Source organism: Lampetra planeri, chromosome 3 (genome assembly GCF_965212315.1).
Source record: "Lampetra planeri chromosome 3, kcLamPlan1.2.h2, whole genome shotgun sequence".
NCBI lineage: Eukaryota > Metazoa > Chordata > Hyperoartia > Petromyzontiformes > Petromyzontidae > Lampetra > Lampetra planeri.
This window is the reverse complement of record NC_136109.1, coordinates 26,813,668-26,826,694: the sequence shown is the minus strand read 5'-3', so window position 1 is coordinate 26,826,694 and position 13,027 is coordinate 26,813,668.

Genomic DNA, 13,027 nt, shown 5'->3' with positions numbered 1-13,027 from the left:
GACCAGCAGAAAACAAAAACAGAACCAGGGCAAGCGAAAAACTAAAGAGGGAAGGGCCACTAAGAGATGGGCTTTCAAAGCAGATTTAGATATATCTACCAACTCTGTTGTCCTGATTTCAAGTGGCAAGGCGTTACATAGCTTGGGTGCCACGCTAACAAAAGCCCGATCACCAAAAGAGTGCAACCTACACCTGGGAATGCTGAGTAGTTGTAGATCAGAAGATCTTAAGGACGTTGATGGAATCTATTCATGTATTGATTCAGGCAAGTAATGTGGGGTGAGCCCTTTTAAAAGCCTTATATGTTAATAGCGGTATCTTAAAATCCACTCGGAATTTGACTGGTAGCCAATGAAGGGATAAGGGGACTGGTGTAATGTACGTAGTGTAAGCAACTCAGCAGCTGCATTCTCAACATGCTGGAGTCTGCCCAGGACTTTGCTGGGTATCCCAACCAGTGAGACGTTGAAGTGGTTGAGTCGGGATAACACAAAAGCATGGACCAGTCTATCCAAGTCAGCATGTGACAGGAAGTGATGCATTTAGCAATATTTCTTAGGTGGACAAAGGATATGTTTTACCACCATAGAGATATGTGCCTCAAAGGATAATGACTGGTAAAACTGAACACCAAGGTCTTTTCTGGGATTGACATTGTAACCATCAATCAACAAACGAGGTGAACCAATTTCAGAAAGATGCAGAGGGGAGCCAATGAATATGGCTTCGGTTTTGTCGGCATTTAGTAGCAAAACGTTTTGGCGCAACCATGAATTCACTACTGGTTAGTGACGCGGATAGCACAGGAGATGCTGTTGCATAGTCTGTTCCTAACCAGATACAAATTTGAGTATCATCTGCATCGCAATGGTAGGATAAGCCCAGATGGTGCCATGTAGATGCTAAAAACTGATGGGCCAAGCACAGATCGCTGTGGAACACCACAGAGAATCGGTATAATTGGTGATTTGAATGTATCCTTTGTGACGTAGTACCTACGATTCTTTGAGTAAGAGAGGAACCACAACAAAGCTATGCCAGAGATCTCCATTGAAACTTCCAGTCGCTCAAGGAGATCCCCGTAATCAATGGAGTCAAATGCCACGCTTAGATCCAGCAGAATGAGGAGATTGACAAAGCCTTCATCTGCTGATATAAGTGTAGTGGGTGCAACTGAGTCACAGACGTTGTTCCTTTTAGAGGCAACACTTTTATTCGTAACACCGTAACACCATAACACAAAGGGGTAACTGCCCTTTTACCAGACTACAGCGAGTTACTGCTATGAAGGGTCGATCCCTCACTCGGGTCTTCCGACCACGTGGTTGTCTCATAGGACGACGAGCTTCCAGCTTGTAGATGTTGAGCTTCCCACTTGTAGATGTTGAGCTTCCAGCTTGTAGATGTTGAGCTTCCCGCTTGTAGATGTTGAGCTTCCCGCTTGTAGATGTTGAGCTTCCAGCTTGTAGATGTTGAGCTTCCAGCTTGAGATGTTGAGCTTCCCGCTTGTAGATGTTGAGCTTCCAGCTTGAGATGTTGAGCTTCCAGCTTGAGATGTTGAGCTTCCAGCTTGAGATGTTGAGCTTCCCGCTTGTAGATGTTGAGCTTCCAGCTTGTAGATGTTGAGCTTCCAGCTTGTAGATGTTGAGCTTCCAGCTTGTAGATGTTCAGCTTCCAGCTTGTAGATGCTGAGCTTCCAGCTTGAGATGTTGAGCTTCCCGCTTGTAGATGTTGAGCTTCCAGCTTGTAGATGTTGAGCTTCCAGCTTGTAGATGTTGAGCTTCCAGCTTGTAGATGTTCAGCTTCCAGCTTGTAGATGTTGAGCTTCCAGCTTGTAGATGTTCAGCTTCCAGCTTGTAGATGTTGAGCTTCCAGCTTGTAGATGTTGAGCTTCCAGCTTGTAGATGTTGAGCTTCCAGCTTGTAGATGTTGAGCTTCCAGCTTGTAGATGTTGAGCTTCCAGCTTGTAGATGTTCAGCTTCCAGCTTGTAGATGTTGAGCTTCCAGCTTGTAGATGTTCAGCTTCCAGCTTGTAGATGTTGAGCTTCCAGCTTGTAGATGTTGAGCTTCCAGCTTGTAGATGTTCAGCTTCCCGCTTGTAGATGTTGAGCTTCCAGCTTGTAGATGTTGAGCTTCCAGCTTGTAGATGTTGAGCTTCCAGCTTGTAGATGTTCAGCTTCCAGCTTGTAGATGTTGAGCTTCCAGCTTGTAGATGTTGAGCTTCCAGCTTGTAGATGTTCAGCTTCCAGCTTGTAGATGTTGAGCTTCCAGCTTGTAGATGTTCAGCTTCCCGCTTGTAGATGTTGAGCTTCCAGCTTGTAGATGTTGAGCTCCCAGCTTGTAGATGTTGAGCTTCCAGCTTGTAGATGTTGAGCTTCCAGCTTGTAGATGTTCAGCTTCCAGCTTGTAGATGTTCAGCTTCCAGCTTGTAGATGTTCAGCTTCCCGCTTGTAGATGTTGAGCTTCCAGCTTGTAGATGTTGAGCTTCCAGCTTGTAGATGTTGAGCTTCCAGCTTGTAGATGTTCAGCTTCCAGCTTGTAGATGTTGAGCTTCCAGCTTGTAGATGTTGAGCTTCCAGCTTGTAGATGTTCAGCTTCCAGCTTGTAGATGTTGAGCTTCCAGCTTGTAGATGTTGAGCTTCCAGCTTGTAGATGTTCAGCTTCCAGCTTGTAGATGTTGAGCTTCCAGCTTGTAGATGTTGAGCTTCCAGCTTGTAGATGTTGAGCTTCCAGCTTGTAGATGTTGAGCTTCCAGCTTGTAGATGTTCAGCTTCCCGCTTGTAGATGTTGAGCTTCCAGCTTGTAGATGTTGAGCTTCCAGCTTGTAGATGTTGAGCTTCCAGCTTGTAGATGTTCAGCTTCCAGCTTGTAGATGTTGAGCTTCCAGCTTGTAGATGTTGAGCTTCCAGCTTGTAGATGTTCAGCTTCCAGCTTGTAGATGTTGAGCTTCCAGCTTGTAGATGTTGAGCTTCCAGCTTGTAGATGTTGAGCTTCCAGCTTGTAGATGTTGAGCTTCCAGCTTGAGATGTTGAGCTTCCCGCTTGTAGATGTTGAGCTTCCCGCTTGTAGCTGTTGAGCTTCCAGCTTGTAGATGTTGAGCTTCCAGCTTGTAGATGTTGAGCTTCCAGCTTGTAGATGTTGAGCTTCCAGCTTGTAGATGTTGAGCTTCCAGCTTGTAGATGTTGAGCTTCCAGCTTGAGATGTTGAGCTTCCCGCTTGTAGATGTTGAGCTTCCAGCTTGTAGCTGTTGAGCTTCCAGCTTGTAGATGTTCAGCTTCCAGCTTGTAGATGTTGAGCTTCCAGCTTGTAGATGTTCAGCTTCCAGCTTGAGATGTTGAGCTTCCCGCTTGTAGATGTTGAGCTTCCAGCTTGAGATGTTGAGCTTCCAGCTTGTAGCTGTTGAGCTTCCAGCTTGTAGATGTTGAGCTTCCAGCTTGTAGATGTTGAGCTTCCAGCTTGAGATGTTGAGCTTCCCGCTTGTAGCTGTTGAGCTTCCAGCTTGTAGCTGTTGAGCTTCCAGCTTGAGATGTTGAGCTTCCCGCTTGTAGATGTTGAGCTTCCAGCTTGTAGATGTTGAGCTTCCAGCTTGAGATGTTGAGCTTCCCGCTTGTAGATGTTGAGCTTCCAGCTTGTAGATGTTGAGCTTCCAGCTTGTAGATGTTGAGCTCCCAGCTTGTAGATGTTGAGCTTCCAGCTTGAGATGTTGAGCTTCCCGCTTGTAGATGTTCAGCTTCCAGCTTGTAGATGTTGAGCTTCCAGCTTGTAGATGTTGAGCTTCCAGCTTGAGATGTTGAGCTTCCCGCTTGTAGATGTTGAGCTTCCAGCTTGTAGGTGTTGAGCTTCCAGCTTGAGATGTTGAGCTTCCCGCTTGTAGATGTTGAGCTTCCCGCTTGTAGATGTTGAGCTTCCAGCTTGAGATGTTGAGCTTCCCGCTTGTAGATGTTGAGCTTCCAGCTTGTAGATGTTGAGCTTCCAGCTTGAGATGTTGAGCTTCCCACTTGTAGATGTTGAGCTTCCAGCTTGAAGGTGTTGATCTTCCCACTTGTAGATGTTGAGCTTCCAGCCTGTAGACGTTGAGCTTCCAGCTTGTAGAATGCAGCGACCCCGGTCCCTCTCAGGGACCCGCCTTATATCCCTCTCCGGTCGGGGCTGCTCCGCCCTCGGCCCCGCCCGCCTTCCTGAACATTCTCATTTCCTCTCGATCCTTCGCACGAGCTCTCTCCGGACACGTGATCACCCACTCGTCCCCCCACCTGGGGCTCCCTGTGTGGACATTCCGGATCACGTGTCTACGGGGTCAACCAGAGTGCCATGGCCTGGGGCAACCCTGCCCCTGGGCTGACACTCACCCCCTCCCCCTCGGGGGAGCTCCCACCACACACTGTGCATGGTGCCTGCACAATCCCAGTGCTCGGCAAGCCCCGCTAGGGCTGGTATTACACACAGGCACCAACATGGTGCTGTCCACGATGTAGGAACATCGAACGGCACGACCCTTTCGGGCCGGCACCATACAGTGACATCCCTGATGTCACTACAAAAGTAAACCATTGACCACCCTTAGCAGAGCAGTCTCGGTGCTATGCGCAGGTCTGAACCCCGATTGAAAATGGTCAAATAGATGGTTGGAGGCTAGGTGGTGATGTAAAGGAGTGACCACAGCTCGTTTCAGAATTTTAGACAAATATGGAATGTTATAGGGCAAACATCTTCTAGAAGCTCGGGATCAAGACCCGGATTATTTTTTTTTTAAGTGGGGTGACCGCAGCCGTCTTAAAACTCTCAGGAACTGTGCTGGTTTTTAGGGACCTGTTGAGGAGACTGTATAACGGAATGGTCCCAGGACAGCCTTGAAGTGTAGGGATCTAATGGACGGCCGGTAACGTCGAGAAGCAGCAAATAAAGAGATGATTTCCGCAGTTGTAATTGCGGGAAACTCGGTTAACAATGTGCCCTCGAATTGGGCTGGAGGCAAGTAGGATAGAGAGGGAACAGAGAGAAGAGGCATTAATTTGGACCGGATAGTCGGAATGTTATCGTGAAAACAACTGTTGAATTATAGTACGGAAATCAGTGCAGGAGTGAGAGATTGCCTTTGGTTCCTTATTCAAAATTGACGAATACAGGTGCATCAAGTCCGAGGATTGTTATCGCTATTTTCAATGCGACCAGCAATGTATGAGGATTTATCCAAGGCAATGTTGTCACGGTGAGTACGAAGTTTGTTCTTTAAACATTTCACGATGAATAGTGAGGCCGGAATTTGTCCGAGCATGTTCCAATTTACGGGGACGGTATTTTTTTTGCGCCCTCAATTTCGCAGTGCACCATGGAGGGCAGCCAAATGTACCAAGATCTCTGATAGATCAGAGTTATATAATTGAGCAGCTTCTTCAACGGGAAGCTCGCACTCGTCAGCAAGTGGATAACTTGATAGGGCATCTGTGAGAGATGCCGGGGTGATGGATGTCATTTAGCGAAATGAAATTCGATGTTTAATAGAAGGACCAGGAGGGGCAGGGATATATCAACGAGGACCAAGGATTGAGTCGTGTTGCTCCGCTCCACCGCCTGACCTACTCTGAACCAGCTCTTGTTTGTCTCCCCCTCTTTCTTTTTCATACTGTTTTAGAAAGGCTACCCCCCCCCCTCCTCATGAAATGGCCAAACCAATGCAATTTGCTGTTTTTGACAGTATTTAATATAGAATGGTAGCAGCAGTGGAGATAAGTTAACTCCCTCACCTGGTATGCAGGAGGTTGTGGGTTTGATCCTGACCCTGATGCCTGTATATTTGGAGTTTTCATGTTCTCCCTGTGGTCGCGTGGATTTGTCTCTGCGTCCTCCGGTTTTTCACTCCACATTTAGATTCAATACGCGTTTCCAGAGTATTTGGCTGCTATACATATCCACATGATAAGCCACTTCGTTGAGCTATCATTTTTGGCCAGGTCGCTTCTGAAAAAGGTCTATATAGCTCAATGGGCCTCACCAGGTAAGATGTTTTTTCTTATTTTGCTGAACATCCACAAAGGGGTTGCCAATCAGCAATTAGTTAATTTCGTCATGGACGAATGTTTAGTGAATAGAATACGTTGTTTTTATAATAATTTCCCAATATTGTGCTCCACAGCAGCGTGTTGCTATTTTAGTGTGAAGTATTATGATGTAAAGGTACATGTTGTGTGCTCATCTTCAGCTCTGATGAAGTTGGCCGATTGAGTGATTACTCAGTGAAAGTGCAACTGCACGTTGCAAATATCTGGCAATAAAATATTTTCCTTCAGATATTCTACGAAAATAAACAGACGTTTAAGAATAAGAATAGTTACTAAATATAAATTCATAATTAAAAAAAAAATTCTATCTACGTGACTTTACCGAAAGACCCAAAGAATAGAAAAATGAAATATCAGTTTAGCTCCTACTGTGTAATAATATCCATTCAATGTACAGTATATGTCTGTGTGTGTATATATATACAGTCATGTAAAATTATTTATTCTTAAGCAATATGCGTGTGTTTAAATATGTTTACTTTCATTACATTATGTTTAAATGTCAAAACGACGAGTAACATCGTATTCGCTAACACTTTATTGTAAAACCTATTCAAGAACGCATGTTGAAATTACAGTGCCTTAACATTGAGCAATTTGATTTTACTGTCCAGCTTTTGCTTGTGTTGCACCTATGCCGCTTAAATTATGCATTCCCAGAAATCTGTGGCTGATTGGATGTGTATATAATAATTGTATTTTTCCTGTGGATGGACAGATATGCGACGAAGGCATATTTTCAGCTTAATTGTTTTTGCATTTGATTGTTTAATACCGTATACACACGCTTGCAAGCGATTAATGTGGGGCACAGTTTCCAATATTGCCACGAGCGAATGCTGTTAGTTAGGTGAGTGATTGATGATTGAGGCATTTGGAGTGTGTAGGAATATTATCGCACTTTCACACAGCCAGCCCATACTTTTGATTCCACCTGTCCTGCACCAGATAGGGCATGATGTAAACACGCACGCATGCATGTGTGTGGGTGGAGTGGTGGCGGAGTGGTTATCGCACTGCGCTATGAACCCACAAGCCCAGTTCGATTCCTCGCTATGGCCAACATCTGTGGAAAACATCTCAACTAGTCCTGGGCCTCCCCTAGGTCAACTCAACATTAAAAGAGTACCTGGTGCAGAATGCAAACATCTACAGTGGGGAGACAAAGGGGTCGGGCATAGTTATGGCCATAGTACTCCCAAGTGTGCAATGCTCCCCTTCCTCGGTGACCACTTAACAGCGCTTGCCCCAACAGTCTAGATAAGCTACATTGGGGGTCTTTTTCTTTGTGGTGGTGTGGCACTGCGTGCATCCAACCTACCATTTTTTTCCATGTGATATCGGTTTAACCCCCAGTCTGCGTGGGTGCATGTGCGTGTACAATGTGCGAAGTGATATTCTGGTGTTGCGTGCAATTTATTTGCGGGGGTGGCATTTAATTTAACTTAAAAAGCTTGTATAGGTAGAAAAAAACATTGATAATGTACTCAGAATAGTCTGCCTTTACATATGGGCGTGTTGACCAAAGGGCACGGATTGGTAATTTTCTAATTTAGGTATTGTTTTTCAAAATTAGTTTGTTGATTTACAACACAACGTCTTAACATTAAACACCTGCATTTATTAAAAGTCAATCCATGAATCAAGTGTGCGAGAATGTTTTTTATTGAACTAAAAAAAACATGTTCATGTTAACAATGTATATACAATTCATGAGCAAACCTACAGCACTTCATTAAATCAAAACTAACTACCCACATATTACACAGCAGAAACATGAAATGCAATACACCAATGAGGTATAGTTAACATAAGATGTGTACCAAACATAAGGTTATTTTAAAGCTCCTTAATGACTTTCTTCTTTGTATATCTTGATAGTACGAATTGCTGAATTGTACTTTTGGGATACTGTTGAGTTGCAAGGTTAGATTAACAAAATAAATAAAGACATTCGCAAAACCTAAACATGTAACGAATGATAACATGACTTGAGGGTTCGTGCAATGATTTGGTAATGTCAGAAGAATGTCAGCACACGGCAGTGCTACAAAAGCAATGGCAACGGCGAGTGGAAGGCAACACAGAGGCAGTGAACGACCGAGAAGAAGATGGACTGATTGAGTGGAGGGCACCAGAATGGAGATGAGTGACATTGAAACATGAGCTAACAGATGGGATGTGATGGCGATGGCCAAGAGTGGAGGACTTCTGCTGCTGCTCCTGCCAGATGCTTGTAGACCAACGGGGCTGTATTGAAGAAGGCAGTATAATTTGCACATTTTTGTACCACAGTAGAATGCAAAATGCGGGCAAAATAATGAGTGTCCAGGTCTGCCTCCTTTCATATTGTGGGTGAGTGGCGATCGGCGAGAATGGAGTTGAGTCAATCGCGAGTGTACGGGACCCAATGGGGCTTGAAACTAACTCAAGGAGGGGCTTCGAGCAGGTTCCGCGTTGCATGGAAATTGTTCATTGAAAAATGTCGACGTCACCTTTGTGTTGCTGAATGCCACATTTCCATTTTCTCGGAACGTTTTCACGTGAATGTGACTGCTCGATCGTATCGAACTGTGGTTGCAGCAAAACTGGGCTGCACTAGCAGAACAGCCGAGCGGAGATGTGGCAGCGTTATTTGATCCATGCACTTTGCATACGGTTTTTGCCAACGGAGGTGGATTTGCTAAAGGGGAATAGCTCTGAATGATATGTTCAAAAAGTGACTTTCCAGTTGAATCCAACTGAATGTCAAGAGTTTTAAGCAGATCTAAGCCCATTGAACTGCGTTATCTTGCTTTTTGCAAATAACCGAGAAATTGTTACATTGAGAAACATGTTTATCTTATACAATTTACCTGTGTTATTTACCCTTGTGTTATTTAACATTTGGGGTTTAGCTTTTCCTTTGGGCACACAATGTAAATTGTGTTTAAAGGTTCACTTTGCAGCCGATGTTATTCATGACACTATTTCCTCAACGGCAAATTGAAATGATTTTAGACTTTGTCAATAAACTGCTGGATGAAGGCTTCCCAACTCCCCACGCTGTGTTAGTCGTGGGGGGATGTTTGAGCATACATCACCACGCTGGTCAGTGCCGGATTAAGCTAGTGCGGGGCCTGTAGCAAATGTTATAAAGGGGCCCTAAAAAAAGACACATACATATTAAAACACACATTTTGAACTTGCACAGTAAAGTAATTGTATTTTTTCATTTGCTATATTGCCAGATAATACGAAAAATCGCTAACCTTAAACACCCAGTCGTTCATGAAAGTTGAAGGCAGTATAGTACGATAGTAATAGAGCAAGTGCAGAATCACTGAACCGGAATGGATAACTTGAAAGCATTTATCGCGGGGCCCTTGAAAGTGCGGGGCCCGTAGCATATGTAGCTACTACGTGTGTAGCTACTACGTGTGTAGCCACTACGTGTGTAACTACTACGTGTGCAGCTACTACATGTGCAGCTACTACATGTGTAGCTACTAAACGTGTAGCTACTACATGTGTAGCTACTACACGTGTACACATGTGTAGCTACTTTTGCTACGAGGATAATCCGACACTGACACTGGTCAGTGCCGCTCAGAGAAGGGGGCACCCCAGGACGGGTTCAGACATGAATCGCCACTGTTGTTAGCCAGAGTCGGGAATTGAACTTCGGTTAGTGGGTTGATAGCGTAGTATGCGCCATTGCTGTGCCCTTGACAATTAAAACAAAACCTTTGCCAAACGTGTGCCGAAAGTGAATTTACGTTATAAGTCAAAGCTTACGTTAAAAGCGAGTACTAGAATTGTTTAGTTAGTACAACACAGCAATGCTGTATTTTAAGCAACGTTTGTCGTCATTAATGAATCCTCGAGTGCTTTGTGACGTGCAACGGACCGCACGCTTTTGTGTGGAATATAAAAAGAGGGCATCTCGTAAAACCATGTGACAATATTACCAAATTCAAATATAAATGCATTCTCAAAAGTAGCTCATGCTAAAATGTGTGCTACATCTTATATACATGCAAAAATGACGCAATATATAGTTCACAATCCTGTCTTCACTTTGAACGTCTACGTTGCAAGTCTAACCATCGTTATGTCACGCGACATGGGACTTGTGCGACACATCCACCCCCCCCCCCCCCCCTGTGACTTGTAGAAGCTTTGGCCTCACCAGCCCATCTCACGAGCCAGTGGCTCGAAGCAGCCATGACAGTGCCAAAATGCGACGGATAAAGATCATGAATCACACGGAGTGAGTCACGGCCACCAAACATCCACGTCATATCGCGTACCACGCAACGAAAAAAAACATTACCACAGTTTCCATCGGCGTGGAAATATTAACAATATTTGGGTCATTATTTGAACAAAACCAGCAAAAGCTCCTTTGGAAAAATTGTGTATCGCACGTTTGGAGGACTTACAGATCAGCAGTGGTTACAAAAATAAAATGGTCACGTTACTTAAAGAGTAAAAGGACCATTTTTAAATGTGAGCTATGTAATAGTAAAGTGGCAGCATGAGCTGAGAAGAACTTAGAAGCATCCAACCTGCAGAACCTAACCCCTTCAGCCGCTCCTGGCAAAGTCGTCGTATAGTGAGCTTCCTCTACAATATATTCACGTTGTATATAGGAATATAATTGCATTATGCCTCTGATCAAATCAGATAGGATGCACCAGATCTTATCAGATCTCGAAAGCTAAGCAGGGCTTAAATTTGAAATACTTCTCGTATGGGCGGCCACCATGCAGAGCAGGCGTTTAAGGTTTTAGGGCAACATTGAGGGCAGTGCAGCAAAATAAATGATTGCAGTGCACTTGTGTGCTACCACTTGCACAGCTTAACACGTAGGCTTTCGCGACTAGTATCCATAATACAGTTTTTATTGGGGGGGTTAGATCGCGTAAATATATAAATGTGTCGTTAAATCCGCCACCACCCGACACAGCCAATTCGTAAGGTTTGTCACGTAAACAGAACGTGGCCAATTCGTTACTAGTACAGCACACCGGTGTGTTGGAGAGCCAAGGCAAGATTGTAAATGTTGTGTCTTGGCTCTCCAACACACCGTTGTGCTGTACTAGTATCGAATTGGCATGTTCTGTGTGTTGGAAAGCTAAGCCAAGATTGTAGATGTTGTGGCTTGGCTCTCCAACACACCGGTGTGCTGTACTAGTGACGAATTGGCCACGTTCTGTTTACGTGACAACCCCTGTTACTAATTGGCTGTGTCGGGTGGTGGCGGGTTTAACGACACATTTATATATTTACGCGATCTAACAAAAAAAAAAACCTGTATTATACATGCACAGCTATGAGCAGCGTGTTGGTTGGACGGAAAGCAGAGATGTTCACGTGGGTGGAATAGCCACCCCGACCCCAATGGCGTGGGAAGCCCTTCGTCTGGCAGCGGATTGATAAAAGGGCTGTGCAAGTGCGTGTACAGATGTACATCTTACCTTGTGCACGGTGCATCAAAGAGTGTGTTTGAAATAAATGAGGAAGGACGGTAAAGAATATTAAGCCTCATAAACTAGAACTATTCGAAACTATTTTATTTGATCAGGTTAAGGTCCATTGAGCGATATGTCTGTTTTTCAGAAGCAACCTGGCCACAAATAATATCCCAACGAAGTGGCTTATCATCTGGAAATGTATAGCAGCAAAATACTCTAAACGCATATTCCTAAATGTGGATGGAAAAGCGTGAGGATCCGGGGAAAAATTTACGCGATCAGGGAAAGAGAGAGAGAGATGCAAACTCCAAATATACATCCGTCAGGGTCGGGATCGAACCCACGAACTTCGTGTGTACGGGGCAAGGCTCACTGAGCTCTAGAGTTCGTTTTTCAGAAGCCATCTGGCTATCACAAATGACAGCTCAACGAAGTGGATTACCACCGCGTGGAGATTTATTGCGGCCAAATTCTCTAAGCGCATGCTGATTCTACATGTGGAGGGAAAACCCGGAGGATCCTGGAGGAAAATACACGCTACCACGGGGGAAACACACAAACTCCAAATATACAACAGGCGTCAGGGTCGGGATCGAACCCACGACCTCCTTTGTACCAGACGAGGTCGGAGATGATGTGTACGATTGGAATCAACGTTGTCCGGGGGAATATTCAACAAGAATAATCATGAGCAGGGAAATACGTGAACCAATAAAGAACATTGCCGCTAATGTATTGTTTTTATTTATTAACATTTACCCAAGAAATCCCAAGACTTTTTTTAAAGTAGGGTCCTGCTAAGCTTCGCAGTAGGAGGCGTGGAGGAGGGGGGCCATCGAGTAAACTTGCAAACAATTAGTTTGCATTCGGCAATTAAAACCACGACGTCGGTGACATCATGCGGTCCCGCTGTTAAATCCTCGCAACAAAACAAAACAAACGAGGCGATCTTAAACATCCATCTCGCAGCGGACGGGCACGTGCGGATTGGTGACTAAAACACCCGCAGTATTAATCAGGTGGGGTCGCGTTGGGTGACGCTGGGTTCGAACCGCTAACCTCTGCAACGAGCGGCAAACGCACTGACCGCTCGGCCATCGCCACCCGTTCTTGCCCCGCGCCTTGGTGCTTGTTTTGTGGTGTGTGTCAGCGTTGAGGCTAAAGGCATGGCTGGGCTCAAGCCGGCACGTGCTACCCATTGCAAGTTTGTTGAACTTCTTTCGCACCGAGTTGGGAGCGCGTTGACACGCGTTGCAACACGATTGGGTGTCATCTCAATGATGTCACAAAGAACAAAACAACACGTGATTATTTTTTTTTGTAAGACCAATGACCTTGACGCTGTGTGTGTGTTTAGGCTAAGGCATTTCTAGGATAAGGTCAACACAGACTACGTACTGTATTGTATGTTGAACTTCTTTCGCACCGTACGTAGCCTGACCGTGCTAATCGGAGGTGCGTTGGCACGGATTTCAACACGATTTAAACCCGTGTGTGTCTTCCAGAGG